Consider the following 16,239-nt stretch of genomic DNA (forward strand, 5'->3'; position numbering starts at 1 on the left):
TCCCTGCTGTAGGTTTAAAGCCGTGCTTGTTCCAAACCCTTTGTTTACTAGAGAGTACAGTGCTTGCTTTACGTCGTCTAGGATATGCTAGTTTGCCTGCCTGCTTGCTGTTTTGCATTACCAGGGTGGACCCTACTCTGCCTGCAGAATTAATGTCATTAAAAATTTGGAAAATGCAGGATGCATTTTTTTCCCCTTTCTTGGAGTAAACCAATATGGGCCAGATCCTGTTCTTTCTATGAAGGGCTTAAGTAGGTGTATGCACCTGAGTCTAACCCTGGCCTATCCTGAAAGAATAATGATGTGGCTCCTTAGAACATGCCACCAGCTTAGTCTTAAGACTGACTCAGAAAAACCAGCAAGCAAAAGGACCCCCCTTTTGTATTAACTGTTTTCCAGGGACTTGATCAGAGTGGAACAGGCTCACACTTGCACACCTCAGAGGACTTGGGTACCTAATGTGTGGAATAGGATCCACCCCTGTATGTCATGTGTGGTGGATTCAACAGTTTCTTTCCCTCAATATTTTTTTTATAGGAAATGAAGGCTCCATCCTAACCTGGTTCATTAACTTCAGGAGCCTTTGCCAAAGTTTCTTTATGCTGATGTAAGCGCCCTGTGCAGACACGTTGCATTGATGCCACATGAGGCTTGTGTGAGGGTTGCTTATCACTGCAAAAAAACCCCTCAAGTATAGGCAGGACATTGCTTTGGTAGTTGTAAACCTGTGGCCACCCCACTGAAGTGAATGGAGCTGCACCCATCTAAAGGTGAAACTCACTACCAGCCACCAGGAGACCTTGGCACCACACTTATCCCAAAGCAGTACCAGTGCCTTGTGCTGGCATCTCTGTAGTTTTGTATGTGTGTATGTGGAGAGAAGAAGGAATTCATTCCCCACTTAAGGTACCTGGGAATGGACTGTGGCAGACTGTTATATAGATAGGCAGGGGAAAATGCTCTCCTAGTTAACAGGATCACTCTCCCACCTACTCAAAACTACATGCGGGAATTTTACCCCTTCTTCAAGACACTGCTCTGAATTGGGGCTGAGCACTTTCAATAGGAAGTGAGGAGGGGAGGGAGTGGGTTCCTTAGCAAAAATTAGCTTTGTGAAATCAGAGGCAACTCAGCACATTGCTTCTCCACCCACCCCCTCTGCACCCTGAACTCCTGGGAAATTGAGCACATTGTGCAACTTAAACGATCAAAAAGAAGAAAAATCCCAAAGAAAATTTCATGCCCTAAATATCAGGGGCTGCGATTCTGCTGAGACCTGGCTTTATAATTGGATCTGTCAAAAATCCGTCACACTTAATGTGAGGCTGTCAACAAGACGTGTTGTTACTCGCTTCAGTTCAAGGCTGACATTGGGCTTTTTTCCCCCACCCCCTAAATAACATATCACTGGGGAGCCCAGCATGGGTTGCCCCCATGCTGGATGCCTCTAGCTGCCCAGCTGGCACCTCTGGTCCTGGAAAGATTTGGTCTTGATACATCTATCAAATTAACTAACTGCATTGAGCTGGAGGCAGCAGGAAGGGGAGATTCCTTCCATGCATTGGTCCCCCACTGGACAGTCACTGAGTTTCTCCTGGGGCACGGCATATACTAGGAATGCTTAGAGCAGGCAAGAGCTTGAGTGGTGCATTGATTTCAGTGGTGCTTTGCTGATTTGTGCCGGGTTGAGGATTTGGCCCACTGAGGTTGAGAATTGCAGGCTAGGGGAATGCTTTGAATAATGAGCTTGGCTTTCAGCTAGGGCAAATTGGCATGGCTTCATGGAAATCAATGCAGATTTTCACCAGCTGAGGATCTGGTCCAGTATTCCCCTCCCCCACCTCCTGCCCCCTTGCCTCTTACCTCCGTGCTGCTATTTTTTTTTCCTGAGGCTTGATAATTTAGCTGGGGTTTTGCAATTACAATGGGCTGCCATAGAGGGATGAATTATCATAACACTGGCTTATTTATCATTTGTATGAAGGAGAAAAATCTAATTTCTTAACCGGCCCTTTCCCAGGCAGAACCCTTGATCCTTTCAACAAAAGAAAATGTCTCGGAGAGCCCAGCTCCTGGGCCAGCATTCAGTGCGGCACTGTTGATTTCAGGGTGCTATTAGCTGTGCTCATGGCAGGTGAACTACACCGTTTCACGCCTGGTCAGCAGCCATTGCTGGGCAGCTCTGTCCCTGCTCTTCATGCTCACCTGCGATTCGCCCTGTCACCCGGGTCCTGCAACAGCTTGTGCACGTGCTTAACTAAGCCTGCGTCTGGTCCCAGAGGTTGCAGGCAGACGACCCAGCTACTTTACACTAAACCAGAAGAGAAACACTTGCAAGATAAGAGCCTATGGCCCATGCGTATGCTTGTCCCCATGTTGTCCACTGCCTTACTTCATGTGGTGCCATTTATACCCCTGGGTACAAAAGGTCCTGCTTGAGGATGGCAGAATTACTCACATTTTGTACAGGCACAATCTCACGAAGCCTCGCTCTTCTGCATCCTTCCAGTCTTTCCCCCAGCCCACTGCCTGCTTTCCTTCTGGCACTAAGAGCTTGGCACAAGTTTATAAAAGGATTCCCTTAAAATACAGGGTGGGGCTGCCAGAGTCTAGATCAGCAGTCCCCAAGGGCTCAGTGTCACTCAGGTGCATTTGAAAATCCCTTTCTTAATAATCAGAAGAGGCTCCCACAGGGTGTATACTTCCCCCATTCAAAAAACCGGGCAAGAGTATAGCACAGTTTCCACCTGCTCCTGCTATTTCTCATGCCTGATGCCATTTCACTCCCTTGCCATGTCTTGTCTATATTTTACATTCCACTATCCACAACATGCTGTTTCTGCTGCTCCCGTTTTTCTGTCTCCTGTAGTCGTCATAATGTTTCAAAGTACTCAGATCCTTGCAGCAGACTCTTCCTCCATTTGGGGCAGTCCTCCACAGTAGTCTCCCCCAAGTTGACATCGATGTTGTATTTTTTAAAGTTGGCCTCAAGGACATCCCTGAAGCACTTTCTAAACAAAGTTGATGTTGGATGATCATCACCTCAATACTCGTGTTTGTTTGCAAGAGGATGCTAACGTTGGTGCTTCTGCCTTCCCACTGAATTCAGAGGATCTTCTGCAGGCAGCATTGATAGTACTTCTCCAACAACTTCAGACATTTCCTGTACATTGTCCACATCTCAGCTCCATACAGCAAGGTGGAGATCACGACTGCTTGATAAACCATGAGGTTGGTTTTCGGATCTGATGTTGAGATCTTTGAACACCCATTTCTTCAGGCTTCCAAAGGCCATTCTTGCACATTTGAGGTGATGCTGGATTTCTTTATTGATGTCAGCCTTCTGCAAGAGGTGACTTCCAAGTTACAAGAAATACTCAATGTTCTCCAGAGTCTCACTGTGGATATGGTTTACTGGAGCTGGGGACTGCTTATTAGGAGCTTGTTAGTGGAGGACCTTAGTCTTCTGAACATTAGGTGTCAGTCCCGTTTTCTTGTATGTCTCAGTAAAGACATCAACAATTGCCCAAAGGTCTGCTTCTGGGTGAGCACAGACTACAGTATCATTAGTGTACTGGAGCTCAATGATTGAGGTCAGGGTGGTCTTGGTTGTTGCACGGAGTCGGCTGAGGTTAAACAGCCTACCATCCATTTGGTACTTTAGCTCCGCTCCAGCTGGAAGCTTGTTGGTGGTCAGATGTAGCATCACAGTGAACAATATCAAGAAGAGTGTTGGAACGATGGCGCAGCCTTGCTCAACTCCCATTTTAACCTCAAAGGAATCTGTGATAGATCCATTTCTGAGAACCACCACAACTCTTCTCTGCTGACAGAGTTGAAAGCTTTAGTGAGGCCAAAGAATGCCATGTAGAAAGGCTTACTTGTTCCCAGCATTTCTCCTGCAGCCGGTAAGCTGTGAAGATCATGTCAGTTGTGCCTCTTGATACCTTAAACCCACACTAAGGTTCTGGGAGGAACTCTTCAGGAAGTGGAAGGAGATGGATCAAGAGGGTTCTCACAAAGATCTTTCCTGTGGGTTTGTCTCTTTTCTTGAAGATTGTCACAATCCTGGCATCCCTAAGGTCATATGGGATTTCCTCATTATTCCTGATCCTTAAGGTGAGGGCATGAATCTGTGATGTGGGCAGGATGGTTTGGTGGGGCTACCTGTGTTGGGGTAGTCCTGAGAAATGCCAGGCGAATCACCTCCGCAGTGAAAGGCAGGTAGGGGTGCCTGATAACCCCAGACCCCACACAGTCCTAGCTGGAGAGACCCCGGAGTTGAGTTGACAGGCAGGGAGTCTGGAGCTTAATTGTCATGGGCAGGGAGCCCTGGGACAGGTTAGCATGGGCAGGGAGCCCAGAGATGAATGAATATTGGGAGGGCTGAGGCTCAAATGATAGAGAACCCTAGCAAGGAGGCAGAGGAGTTGTTAGGGAAAGATGGCAAGCCAGTTAACCTGACTGGATGGACCCTCAAATGGCCAGGACCTAGGGGGTCAAAAGGGCAAGAGGCCCACCACGGGGAATGCCCAGAGCCAGGGGCATGGGGTCCAACTGGCCTGTGAAGGAAGGACCAGGGCTTGGGAGGCTGAAGGTCCCAGAGGGGACCACAGCTGAGAGGGAGAAGGGTACAGGAGAGCTTGGCTGCTTGGAATGCCATCTGTGAGGAATGGGGACAGTAAGGGGAGGTAGGAGCTATGTGTAATGCCCTTGGCATCAGGGCAAGTAAATGGGCAGCCTCATGCCTGATTGACATCTTCATTATTATCATCAAGGCATGGCAGATGAGGAAAGTGGGTGGTTAGCCCAGAAACAGGCAGGCAGGCAGGCAGACCAACAACTGACTGGCCCTGGGATGGCCCCCTGTTACATTGCTTCCCATATACCTCCAAGGATATTTATGATGTTTTGAGCAGCAGCTCCAGCCAGGCGTTATTCTTTTGGCTGTCAGCAACAGACTGCTGGTTTAGCCCTGATGTCCTGGGTCTAAAATAGAGGCTGCTCAGCTCCCTCGTCCAATCCCAGGGCCCTCTTGTGGTCTGGTGACCGCCTCCTTACTCTAGCACATACCTGCCGGCTGCCCTGCTGCCTGCTCTAAATCCTTAAAGTGGCAGGCACTGAAGGTGCTTTGCCATACTGTTTTTCTGGTGGAGCTGGGTCTTGGTGATGGTAAATCCATGTTCCGTGCATTTGATCAAGAGGAGGATACCCGTGGAGTTGACTTTTCATGTTCCTTCTGTGCTGATGGTTCCATTCTACAGGTTAGAGTCCCTTCTGATTCTGGTGTTGAAATCACTGAGAAGAATAAGTCTGCCTCCCTCCAGAAAGTCAGATAGGACTTGGTCAAGGTTGGCATAGAATTTCTCCTTGGTTTCATCAGCAGTGTCAAGAGTTAGGGCATATGCTCTGATGGCAGTGGTATATTGGCTCCCTGCCAGGTTAAGATGGAAAGTCATGAGGCACTCATTAATTCTGATAGGAAACTCATTGAGTTGGTTTATGAGTTCATTCTTAATGACAGAACCAACTCTGTGAAGTTGGTGTTCTCTTTCCTGTTTACCCTTCCAGAAGAAAGTATAGCCACCACCGTATTCTTTGAGCTGCCCATCTCCCACTCACCAGGTCTCACTCAGTGCAGCTATATCAATGTTGCGTCACCTGAGTTTTCAGGCCATGATTACAGTGCAGGGCTCTGGGTGTTCGCTATTAGGGTTGTCCATGAGGAGTTCCAGCTCCCAAAAATGACAGTATTTTTAACTGCAGTCAGGAAGAAATACAGAATACTGTATTAGGCCATGTCTAGGGCACCTCGTCTAGCCCCATCCCCATGTGGGGTGAGCAAAGATCCTGAAGAGTCTGCTCAGTCACAGTTATAGCTGCCAAATCGCACTTCTGTGTCATCCAAGTGCTAGATGGCCTTCTTCTAAATGCCACCTTCATGCCAGTTCATGACTAGCATCTCCCAGTCCTCACAATCCTGCTCTCGTTGCTATTAGCTGGTCACCAAAGGGCTTGAGGAATATGCTAGAGAAGATGTTTTCATGGAAGACACCTGCGTGTGACTTCTTTTATAGTAGAAAAGCTGATGCACATCAGCTTCCACATGGCTCTTGACAGAACAGGACCTTGATCTTTTGGCAAAGAGCCCAAGGTGACTGGGGATCTCATTTTGCTGCAGCCTTCATCTGCCTTTGCAGCCACTGAGATTCTAATATCTTCTGCCTGCTCCGCCATTGAGGCCTTGTAGACCTATGGCTGGGGGCTGGGCAGGCTTGTAGTGATGACAAAGCTGTGGGACAGAGCTGTAGTGCTACCCAATATGTCCACAGGTGGCAGATAGTGGAATGACTTTCAGGGAAGGTTAGCTGTGAAATAAGCAGGGGTAACTGATGAATAAGCTGTTGCAGATCAAGCAGTGGTAGCCCCGCCCCCCCAGATGTGGTGAGGACAGCAGTGGCAATGCTTTCCCTCCTGAAAAGCTAGATATATTCTTTGATGGTACTGTGACATGATGAGTACAGGTCACCGCTATAATAAGCCAAGGTCGGTAGCAGAGCCAGGAATGAACCCAGACCTCCCAGTCCAGTTCCTCATTCATAGGACAAGGGAGCCTCTCAGGTTGTTTAGTAGGAGTCAAATCAAAGCTCATGGCATGGAGCTCATGCAGATTTGAGAGACCTAATGGTTTTCTCCTTGGGCCACAGCTGTCACAAAACCAATTTGGCCTTGAGCTCAGCAGCTTCTTGGCTGCTCCTGATTGTGAGGTCCTTCCAGGCTCAAGCAGTCCTTGCTCCACCTCTTTGGAAGCAGACTTCTTGTGAAGTGCAGACTTGCAAGAGTGTGACCAAGACTGGTTCGGCCAGTCCAGAAGTGGTAAAGACCCCCCCCCAAAAAAAAGAAAGAAAGAAAGAAAAAGAGAGACAATAACACAATAACTCTTTGATGGGAGGAAAATGAAATTAGTTCCAGGCATGTCTGAAGCCTTCCCGTCAAGGGAGCCTTGATCTAAATTAAAACAGTATCCCTTGAGTCATACTTGGCATTTTCCATTCTCATTGATGCAGCAGGCTGGACCTGATTTCAATGCATTTCCTTCAGCAGGCATGGGATGGCGGGAGGAAAGGACAGGCATAGCTTTGAGGGAGAAACTCCTTGCTTACTCAACCCTTTAACCTTGCCTGTTTGTAGCACGAGAGGCTGCATCTCAGCCATTGTTTCATTGACCTTGGCATCAATGGAAGTGAGTACATCAAATGTCCATTAAAAAGACTGTGCCTTTCTAACAGCATGAAAGCAGGCAGAATTTGGACTCCGTCTGTGTTAGGGTGGCAGCTCTGCTCCCAAGAGCATGATAACCACTAGTGTGACATGCAGGGAGCAAGGTTTGAACCTGGAACCTTTGGCATATACTGCTTCAGCTTGCGTGGTAGGCTTAAGTTCCTTAACTGTTAGCAATAGTGGGCTGTTATTCTCCAGAGGTGGGACTATGATCCCTGCTGGGTGAACCTATTCTTACACCAGCAGGCTTCTAGGTGGATGTTGCTTGTCTGCTCTTATGGGGCTCTCCTTCTCCATCTGCTGTAGTGCTACTTCATGACACAGTTGTTTGCACACCTTGTGGCTGTGCTACACCCTGCTGGCATGTCAAGTCCGTTAAGCAAACCTCCAGCAACGGGTTCCCCTGCAAACACAGCTGTGGTTTGCCCTCCTCCTCAGACCTTGGCCAGCTAAGGATGTGCTGGGAGAACAGCTTGCATTAGAGGCTCTGGGCCTTCCAGGAGCTGCTTTGTGGTGTTTTGCAATGGAGCAGGGAGTAGCAATTGCCAGGGCACACTGACCTGAGACAGCTCTGTCCAGTACTCACACTACACAGACTGGTTTGCATCTAGCTCTTCGGATCCCAAATAAGGCACTCTGCACAGGAGTTCCCATTGCCCAGAGGTCTCAGGCTGTAGTGGGGAGTCTCATTTCCCCTGCATGTGAAGGCATCACAAACTGGGGAGTTAATCTGCACCACGGCAGGCTGGCAAGTGTTGCTTGTCAGAGATGGCTGTTGTCAAAAAATGAACTGTCAGCACAGGCCTGTTTGTCAGCAGGGGGGATGTGTGAACTTGCAAACATGGCAGGGAAGGACATTGCAGAGGCAAGTTACCTTTCCACACTTTAGCTCCATTTATTCAGCAGCAGCTCTTCTGGTTCGAGGCGAGTACAAGATGCCCCTTGCAGAACCCAGCGTCGCAGCCTCCTGCCATGCCAAGGTTACCAATAAGGAATTATTTGGCTACTGGACCCAACCTCTGGCTGTTACTCTTGAGTCTGTCCAGGCACATCCAAGTGTTAACCATCTCTTGCACCTCGCCCACAGACAGATCTAGAGCAGGCCTAGAAAGGGTGTGGCAGTGTGAGCACACCTCCCTTTACCTGTGTTGCACATGAGCTCCTGGTGTGGAGTCTTCACAGAAAGTGAGCACTGTTACTGCCACTTCTCCTTTGAATTCAGGGGAGAGGAGGAGGGCAAACAGTGGCAGCATTCACCCCCTGGGCTCCAGAGCCCTGTGAAAGCAAGGACTATGATCGGCCCCTGCCCTGATCAGCTAGTGAGTTCAGAGCTCCGGCAGGAGCCTGCACTGAGCAGGCATGAGCTAAGAGCTCACTGCACTTGCACGGCACAGTCAAAGTGAGGGGGCTGTGCCCCCCTTTCCCCATTTGTGGATCTGCTATTGCCCACAGAGGTCTTTGTTAATCACCTTGTATAAAAGAGGCAGAAGATTTAGCCTTTGTTCTTAAAGCACAAGACAGTGAGCAAAACTCCAGGGTTTTTGTTCTGCCTCTGCTATGAAACCACTTCAGGCATATTTTCAAGGAGGCCCTTCATCCTTCTTTGTACCTTCTTTTCTCCGCTGGAGGACCCGCTCACATCAATGTGGTGCTAGTTGACCCCTGGTATGGTGCTGAGGGATGCTTCCAGAGTAGGTGTAGAAGGGGGTTGTTTGAAAGGCAATGGACCAGAGGGATGGTCCCTGACATCTGGCATTGTAGGCTGAAGCTGTATTTAGGTTGGTAACCCTTCTAATTTTCTGCTTTGTCATCTCAGTTGGCGGAGCAGCTGTCAGAGTGACACAAAACATGCATGCCAAATTGCACCCACACACAACTGCAGGAATGGCAATGTGCTGGGAACCAGGCTATCGTGTTATTATCATGCCCTACCACCAGCTGTCATGGGTTCCCACTTCTGAGGTCTCCTCAGTGAACTTGGCACTGGACAAGATAGATCCCTGTCCTGGCTAGCTTGCAGGGTCTATCGTGTCCAGTGCTAAGTGCACTGAGGAGACCTCAAAAGTGGGTACTCCATGACAAAGAGAATCACTGATAGAAAGGATGCTCTAGTTCAGTGTTCCACTTTCTGTTCATAAGCAACAAACCCCTGGTCCCACTAGTCTTGAAACCTGCTTCCTGCTAGAGGTTGATCCATCTAATCCTCTTGAGCTTCTGCAGCACTAGCCTTCACAGGGAGGCACATCCCTACTCCATAAAGCAGTCCCTTTCCCTATTGCCTACCATCCAGAACTTGTGGTTTGAATGGATCTCTCCCAACAGAATTACTCTAGCATGGAACACATCAATAGGTATCATCTATGGTGCAGTGCATGAACTCACATGACACAGCCAGGCCACATTTAACACATTATTTTTGAAGCTGTGCTAAGAAATAAAAGAACAATCCAAGAATGTGATGGTTATTTGCAGGAAAAAAAGAAGCCCAAGGAGATTATTTCAGAACAGAGAGCAAAGCTCGATCACCCCATAAACAGCGAAGGTGTTATCATTTCACTTTATGGCCTCTGTTCTCTGTGGTTCCAGACTGGTATAGACTTTCCCATTCAAAAGCCCTTGCTGTCAGTTTATAGGAGGCAGAGTTGACCTTCTGGGGTGATTCACTGACAGGAGTTACTAATGAATCAAATACTTCCAGGCTGTGGGGGGAGTGAGGACAGGTCCCCAGCAGGGAAGCCTGATCCGATTCCTCCCTTGCTATTTTTTATTTTAAAGACAGCGTTGATTTTCCAATTGTTTTTGTTTGTTCCCTTTCTTTTATTTTTGCCTGTGTTGGTCATAAAGTGGGGGAAGGCCGACAGAGACCCAGCCATCGTCCCTAGAGTCCTCATTTGACCACTTCTATATTTTGCTCCTTGAGGTTTCTTTCGTGTTCCCGACCTGGGAATAAGAGAGCTGCCTTGGGACTGGAACTAGTGTTAAAAACAAGGTCACAGGTTCAGTTCCAAGGGGAAATTCTGTTTGAGTTTTGCCGTAAGTCCTCCTTTCCACAGAAACAAGGAAGTCAGGTCTTCTGGTGTAGACACTGAGCTGGGATTTAAGACATCTGGCTTCAGTTTCTAGCTCTGCCACAGACTCCCTGCATGAGTCACTTCATCTCACTGAAACTTGGCCCATTTCTGTAAAATGGGGACAAAAGTATTTGCAAGCTTTTGCGGGGCAGGGACAGCAGGGTTCTTGCCTTGCTTGGGGCCCATGGTCAATACTGAAATGTACTAATGACACATCCCATATTGCTATTGCTTCAACACTGGGGTACCTCAGTTAAGTATATGTGATTTTTGCAAGGTACTGCTTTGCCTGCTGCTTTTCACTTGTCCCACTTAATGAAGGGCTCCTGCTACATGTGCCAGTTAGTGATTTTTTTTTCAAATCTGATAAACATTTTAAAAGCCCTTTTCATGCTTCACACAAGAACAAAATTCTGGGCATGTCAGTTGTGCTTGGAAGTAAAAATGGAGTAAGTAACAGAGACTTCTAAGTGTCATTATGCATTTGGACAGGCCTAATTTGTACTTTCTATCTCTGGAGTCCAGAATGCTTAGCAGCTTTGGTGTGGGGAAGAAAGGACTCACTGTTCCTGGAAAGTCTTTGAAGGCATTTACCCTCTACAACCCTCAAAATGTGACTGCTCTGTGAGACGCTCCACTCACTGCTATGGGATGTGGAACGCTGCCTGCTGTTTGGATAGCTTGAAGTTCAAGGATGGGTCTGCCAGGATCAGGATCCTCCCTCTTCCTGCTCTCAGGTGTTTACACTGGAGTTGTGCAAAGGAGCAGGGGCTGTGGTCTTGTGTGTTAGAACCGGAATGAAGGAGCTATGTTTTCTGGAACTGGCTGATGGTTTTGGGTGTCCATCTTGGGACCTGACTGTCAGAAAGGGCCGAGCATTGGCTTTCTGAAAATCACAGCCCATAAGGTGTCTTGAGTTCGGCATCCAGCAGCTGAGGTACCCAAAATCACTTGCCTTTCTAGGAAATTTTAAGTCGGTAGATTCCAGTTTCCCAAAAGTCATGCCAGGGCTCCTGGTTTCTCATTCTAGCTCTGGGATCTAATCATTGGAGCAGGGGATGGGGGATCCAGATTCCTACTCTGAGAGTTGGTTCTGCTTTATTGCTGACTTGCTGAGTGACTTGGGGCAAGAGTCCCCCCCTCTCTGCTTCTCAGTTTCCCCATTTCTCCACTGGAGAGAGCGGGTGTATAACTGTGAGGCTAACGCAAGTTCTTTTGATGAGAGACCTGGTAGCAAAGCAGTGAGCCGCTGCTAAGCAAGGATATGCGTGTATAAGTTTCACCTGAGTAATCAAACTCTTTATCCAGTGTTTGATTAAAAGCCACACAACATATTATCTTTGATTCTTTCTCTTTATTTTTTTTCCCTTCATTTGTCCCTTGGAGATGAGAGTTGGTCTGGAACTTATTAGTCACAAAGCCTTAACCTCTCGCTGCATTCTTACTATCTGAGAAATGAATTATTAATGGTGCATTAAACAGAGACTGGAAAGGGGCCCTGGGACACTGATAATCAGGAGCTAATTGAGGAAGAAATGAGATACTGCTCCCATTGCAGAGCAAGGAGCATGCAGCACTGCGATACCAAAGGTGACCCTGCTACAGCTTCAGGGCTGCCAGTGTCAGGCAACTGACTTACAAAGCAGGGCTGATGGGCCAAGTGCACGTGTAAGACGGGCACAAGCAATGCACACGCACTCCTTGCCCTTTGCCCCAGCTGCTGGATCACACTCCCTTTCTACAGCTGGAACAGAACCCAGAGTTGCTCTGACTGAAAGTGAAATGTCAGCCCAGTGCAGGAAGAGCTGCCAGCCAGCAAGACTTGTCACACAGTGGAAGATGTTTTAAACCTGGTGCCACACACTTGCATCTCCTCCCAAGTGGGGTTATGCTAGATTGGAAAAACATGGGAAAATGCAACAGAGAAGGAGCAGCTTTGAGCCTGAGCGGGAGAGAGTGTTGCGACCTTTAATGCCTCTCGACCACTTGTGGGTCAGATCCTTCCTTGGTGTGAATCAGTGTAGCACCACTAGCTTCAGTGGAGTGGCCCAGCTTTACTCCAGCTGTGTCGGTGGTGTGTACAGGCAGTACCTGACCATCCAGTGTCCCCAGGCTGGGAAATGTGTAGCCAGTGTACAGCTGGGACACAGCAGCTCGTGTCTGTGATGAAGCAGAAGGGGGGAGCTCAGGGGAAGGAGCAATTGCCCCCTGTTGCACTGAAAGGCTCCAGCCATTCCTGCTCCAGCTGCAGAGGGCACAAGACAGTGGAGATTTTCCCCAGTGAAAGGCACTGCCAAAGCATCAACCCACTCCTCCAGGGACAACTCCTTTGTGGCAAAATATTCCTTTCACAGGGGCATGTGCTGTCTAGCCTCTGTCTGGAAGAAAGGGGAACCAGTTTGCCCACCAAGACTTGGGCTGCTTCCAGGCAGTGCCAGGTTCAGATGCCCCTGTGACAAATACCTGTGTGCCCACACCCGGGGTGCCAATTAGATTTGGGACCTGGGTCCTATGGGGCTGGAAGCAAACCTGCCTCCAGAGCTGTCCTTCCTAATTAGAGGAAGGAAAGCCCCTCCCTGCCAGCAGCCCTTCCTCAAAGCCAGGGAAGAGAAGAGGTAGGTCTTTAGTGGAGGACAGCTCACTGCCATGCACCCAGCCTTGCAGTAGAGAGAGCCTCTCTCTGTCTCATTTACTTAGCTCTGTGTTAGGACTGGGCTCTGCATCCTCCAGCACACTGGCCATTGATTCTGGAGGTGGTAAATAGCTGCTTTAATGTGTGACACTGGGTAAAAGCAGGACCAGAGGTCGGAGGGCACCACAGTGACGTGCCCATGTATGGCACGATAGAGAACCACTCTATTTATGCTGTGGCAGTCACGGATAGTGCTTAACGCTACTGTTTAAATAAGGCTTTTGCATTATTCATGGGGAAGAAGGATTCTAATAGGCAGTACAATGATTAAACCATTGGGTCACTGGGGCCATGAAGAGCTCTGACTGGGCCTCTGTAAAGGAGGTGGCCTTGCCGGTACATGGTGTATGGGACCCAGCCCACATGTGCCTGTAGGGGTAGAAACTCACCATGGCAGGCCAAGGAGCAGGCAGGGTGTTTTCATGGTCTGGTCCATCAAGCACCTTTTGCTGTCACTCACTGATGTGCCAGATTCAGAGACCTGCAGAGCACTAACAGAGAGAGACAGGGCTGTGCCGTCCTGCCTGAGCTGGCTCTGCCTGGGTCTCCTGTTTCCTTGTAGGAAGAAGGGCTGTAGGATGGGATGGGAGGGGACACTCCACCCCCTTGCCAGAGCCATGTGCTAGTGCCAGTGGGCTTGCATTGACCCAGCCTACCCCTCATTGCCTGGCACAGGGGGAGGGAGGCTTTGGTGGTGTGCCCTTGTTTTGCTATGTTGTCTCAGGCAAGCTGCAGCACAAAGTGTCACCACAGAGGGGCAGAGCAAGCCCTGCCTGGGAGGACACCTTAGAGTGCACTGCAAGCTGCGTCCCAAGGGAAAGGTGCCTAGGCAGAGACAGACCCCTCCAAAATGCTGGCCAGGCTAGCAGCTTTGCACTGGGAGCAGACCGTGCACTTGGGACCAGGACCTGCCGCTGGAAAGAAATGAGATGAAACAGATGCCTGGCAAAGGCCTCACTCATCCTGGTGGAGCTTGTGGTCTCTTATGCCTGGCCCCAGATTCCCCAGTTGCTCAAGTGTGGTGCCTCACCTTGCCCGACCCAAATCACCTGACTGTAGCCACCTAGATGGGAGCAAGGTACTTAAGTGAGTTCTCTGCCCCTCACTAGATTTCTGCCAGGGCTGAGGGTTCACAATTGCCTTGAGAGCTCATGGGAACCCATGCATGTTTTCAGCACCTCTGCATATTGGGTGCTGACTTCAGGGGCCTAAAATTAGGCACCACCTGTGACTGCTGATTGTCAGCTTGAGACTGCAATGCCCCCATCTTGGTCCAAGAAAATGCACCTTTGTCCTGAGCTGGTACACTTCATGCTGGGATGTGCACTCCCAAGGCCATGTCCTTGTGCATTAAGGGGGTGCTCCCACTTATATTTTAGAACCCTACGGACACCCGTGGGCCACGATCCCCCCCTCCCATCTATCTGTCCATCTGATTCCCATTGGATCCAACCTTCTTCCTCTATCCAACATGTCAGGCATCTCTGAGAATCCCCTGGCATACAGCATCCGCGTGGTACCCTTGTAAATCTGTTAACAGGGCATTATACAGCAGTCTTCCTGTCAGCCTGGCTTATAGATTGGCTGATACCCAAAACTTGGGGCTGGTGACCCTGTCCATCTACCCTGAAATTTTAAACCATCTGAGCACTGCCCACCTTTCAGCCCTCCTCCCCCAGCAACAACCAAGTTTAAATAGGGCCCTCTGTGAAAATGCCAAAATTGCCATCAGATCTCTGAATAAGTGGGGGCGTTTGCAGTGTGTGGGGGGAAAGCTGATGCAGTGTCTGTAATGCAGTTGCCGCTCCAGTACAATGGCTACTCTTTGCAAGGCATGCCTGTTTTGGAGGTGCACTAGTGCTTGCTGCATTAGCATTGGCAGCAAGAACTATCGACCGGCAGGATTCAGGGAGTTAAATCTCTTTCAGGAAGCTTTTGAGAACTAGCTCAAATTTGCCAGAGGAAAATAGGTTTCATCTAATCTGCCTTTTGCCATTTTCCAGATCCTTTTTTGCACAAACTCCATATTTTGGGACTTTTACATAAATACACTACTTTCTTTTCAATCTCGTCTTATCTTCCGAAAATAACCCAGCTGCAAAAAACAGGCAGGCATGGCTGAGTCCCTCTTTCCTGTTTAGACAGAACTCCCCTCTGACTTCAAGCACTGCCATTGGTGACTGGCCAAAGTGATGATCTGGGATGTCCCCCTAATCAGGCCTAATTAGCAGGTGCTGGATTTCTCTCTCTAGCTCAGACTATTGCAAGGATCTGAGCAGCAAATGACCTCACAGCTTGTAAAGCAGATGCCCCTGACGTGGTAACTAGGAGGGGTTTGGTTTTTTTAAGACCCGCCACAAATAATGTTCACAGTCTGATTTCCAATAGGCTGACAAAGGAGGGAAAGGACAATGCTGGAACCCAGGGCTACCATTACACGTCAGATCTGTTGTCCCACCTTTCTGGAAACCCTTCTCTACCGGCCAGTTCCAGCTGCTTCAGGAGAGGTACAGGAAATTCTGCAGTAAAGGGGTCACCGATAAAGAGGAAGTTTCTTTCCACTTCCATCAGCCAGGGGGCTAAAGCCTAACTTCTTATTTATTTTTATTAAGAAAATATCATTTGACATATATGCTGGGTTTTTTCCTCTACCCTGGTTTAGGACTATTACAGGAACCTGCCTAATGCTTGGGAAGCTGAGAAACAAACAGCAGCATTAATAAACAAAAACAGGCATTAATAAAACATGATGACAACAGAGAGGGAATCTTGTATTTGGCGCACACCTGACTACTGGTGCAGGCATTTTGGTTCAGAGTTGCAAAACAACCAGGCACTTGGCAGGAAATGAAATGTGCTAGTTGCACAGGTATGCTTGGGTAGCTGGAAGGAATTTAAAAGGAAGCTCTAAGTCTCTCCTTTTCACAAGTTTAAGATGCTCCCCAGGGCACTTTAGATCAAGGGAGGAAAGGACCCTCCTTTGTAATGTTTCTCTTATTGTTTCAGTAGGTGCCCCATTCTCAGGCTTTCCTCAAGTCGAATAGTGGGAAACAGTGATGTGAGATTATAGCCAATGTTGTTATAAGAGTTTGAAAGGCTTCTCTGCACTATAGCAGTAGAGGGCTCAGTCTCTAAGTCCCATCACCTGTGTTTCTGCTCCATGCATCAGCCCTGGAAGTGAAATGGGGAAGGGTT

The sequence above is a fragment of the Crocodylus siamensis genome, chromosome 4 (assembly GCF_052110815.1).
Source record: "Crocodylus siamensis isolate JL-2025a chromosome 4, ASM5211081v1, whole genome shotgun sequence".
Classification (NCBI taxonomy): Eukaryota; Metazoa; Chordata; order Crocodylia; family Crocodylidae; genus Crocodylus; species Crocodylus siamensis.